The 2,860-nt window shown below is 31.9% G+C and overlaps 1 non-coding gene across 1 annotated transcript; it reads right to left on the reverse strand.

Moving 5' to 3' along the window:
* Positions 1 to 2,758: 2,758 nt before the first annotated feature.
* On the reverse strand, positions 2,759 to 2,860 carry LOC142162516 (U6 spliceosomal RNA). Its single transcript, XR_012693768.1, has one exon. It is a non-coding gene; the product is annotated as a U6 spliceosomal RNA (small nuclear RNA).

Genomic DNA, 2,860 nt, shown 5'->3' on the forward strand with positions numbered 1-2,860 from the left:
TGAAGGTGGCGATACTTTAATTATTGCCCTTCTCTTCTTACAGTAATCATCTTTTATACATCTAATTTCCAATTATTATATTTTTGTTTTATTTTTTTTTGGAAATGTGTCACTTCAAAGTGGATATGGATAAGAAGCTTGGAATTTTATTTAGTACAAATCACTTTTGTTTTTCTTAAGCTGAAGGAAATATTGATAATATTAAAGAATTTTACACAATTAATAATCGTACATAAAGTAAAATTAGTAACCTGAAAAGTAAATAAAGCAAATTACCTACTGCATAACAAGTTATTGTTAGGACCGAAATAGTCAGGTCTCATGCGAAAGCTAGCAAATCAAACGTTGAACGACGATAAATCAGGCAACAAAAGAGAAATATACCAAAAGAGATACTGACATTTAACGTGGTTCGGTCAACTGACCTACGTCCACGACGGAGATGAACAATCCGCTATATACAAAGAGAGTACGAGAAGGACTCTCAAACCCCATAAAAAGAGAGTGACACACTAATACTTGTTCCGTAAAGTTCTTCCTCTAAACATGACTCTCAAACCTCATATGGCTACATTGTGGATGCTGCTGAATGAGAATGAAGGATGCTCAATTTATAGAAGTCCAAACATTTTCCTACCAGCAAAAGGACTAGCCAACTATGGAGGATTTATAATTTCCTTCTACAAGCTAAGAAGGAAAACTTAATTATGGTAAATATGTTGCCCTTTCCTTTGAGAGATAGGAAAACCAAATATGGTAAGACAATTAGGACAATACCTAACAACACTAACACTTGTCCCTTAAAGTTCTCCCCCTAAACACAACTCTCAAATCCCATATGACTACATTGTGGATGCTACTGAATGAGAAGAAAAGATCCCTAATTTATAGAAGTCCAGACCTTTTTCAACAAGAAAAAGGACTAGCCAAATATGAGGAATTTATTTCCTTCTATAAAAAGGAAAACTTAATTACGGTAAATATGTTAGCCTTTCCTTTAAGAGATAGGAAAATCAAATATAATAAAAAAATGAGGACAATACCCCTAACAGTTATAATATACTGTAATAATTCGTTACATTGTTAATGAATATAAGTTAGTATATCCTATTAGTTTATTTGATATTAGCCAAGTCATTGGATTTGCAGAATCTTTAAGTATAAAGCTGGATTTTCTATCCTAGGTTTTTTGTCTCACTTTAATAAGGTTGTTTTTTCTCTTTATTTTTGTTTAATACATTGCATCTGATCTTTGATCATGTTTGTCTCCTTTCATAAGGTAAATATCTGCAATTTACTTTACTCATCCATTTTTTTATGTGCCATATATATCACACAGTTGTCCCTTCAACTTGCACCTAAAGGCGGAGCTACTTGGGCGAAAGGGGTTTAGTCGGACCTCGTTCGTCGAAAATTACACTTATATATAAGGTTAAATTATTTATTTGATGCATGTATATATATTAGATGGTATATTTTCTTAGCTTCTTCATGTATTTTTCTATTTTAAATTTATGACTTTCCTTAGTGAAAATTCTGCTTCCACCATTACTTGCACCTACTACCAACTAGTTAAGCTCAAAGTGTTCTATGGTAAATGATGTTAAGATATGATAAGAGTTAGTAAAAGGACTTCCATTTTCCATTTATTAGTATTCTTTCATCTATCAAATCACGTATAATCTCAAGAAGATATTTCATCGTCTAAGAAATCGAGTTAATCTTCGCTATACATATCAAACAAAGATATTTAGAAATATTATATGTAATCGAATTAAACTTGTTGCTAAATAGTTGGAAAAGAACACCTAAATCAACACTTATCTGCATCACAGATTAATTTGCACTTCCACTTGATGAAAAAAATAATTTAGAACTCCAACTTGATGAGAAAAAAATAATAATGTAGCACTTCCACTTGCATCCTTGGCACAAACAATGTTCGATTGTCGCATGTTTCTCTTTTTGAATGTTGTATATAAATTGCGACGAATAAATAATTAACGGAGTTATATCTCTATGTGATCTATAGGTCACGAGTTTGAGTCGTGGAAGTAGATATTAATACTTGCATTGAGATAGGTTGCATATATCATACTCTTGGGGTGCATTATCCCTTCCTCCAATCCTGTGTGAACGCGGAATACGTTGTGCACCGAGTTATCCTTTTTTTAGTTATATCATCATATCCGACACAAACAGAGAATTAAATAAAAACCCCAGTATTGATAAGATATTGAACGTTTTAAGTTTTTTTTTTGTTGATAACCACGTGTCCGTGTAGCTTGCGTGCACTTGGACAGCTGAGAAGAAATCACCTTGTGTATTTTTGCCTTTGTTAGAATTTGAACATAAGACCACATGATTCTCAACTCCACTTCATTGATCACTTGATCACACATGTGAGTGCTATATTTAAGTATTTTAGAAATTCATGTTGCAACTTGCAAGTTAAACTAAGATGCTGTAACAGTACGGTTATTTCGTATTGTTGATTTGGTAAGACGGAAAATATATTGTGAAATGTATTCTCTAAAGATTAGTTGGTTGGCTGAAAAAAACGATTTTTCTCATTTGTGGATAGAAATCATTTTCCTTCACAACTTTATATCTTTGTTCCAACTTAGATATTACTACTAATTTCATTAAATAATATCTGATTAATTTGCTAAATATTATTATTAGGAGTATTATTTAAAAAAATATTTAATGATTTTTAGACAACAATAACAACTATCCTTCGTGCCAAATAAGTTGGAAAAAATTGAAATATTTTGCGATTTGTCTGTGCTTCATTCTTGTGAAGGGACCATGCTAATTTTCTCTGATTTGATTCAGTTTTTGATGTCCCCGAAGGGAC

This window comes from Nicotiana tabacum, chromosome 7 (assembly GCF_000715075.1).
Source record: "Nicotiana tabacum cultivar K326 chromosome 7, ASM71507v2, whole genome shotgun sequence".
NCBI classification, from domain to species: Eukaryota; Viridiplantae; Streptophyta; class Magnoliopsida; order Solanales; family Solanaceae; genus Nicotiana; species Nicotiana tabacum.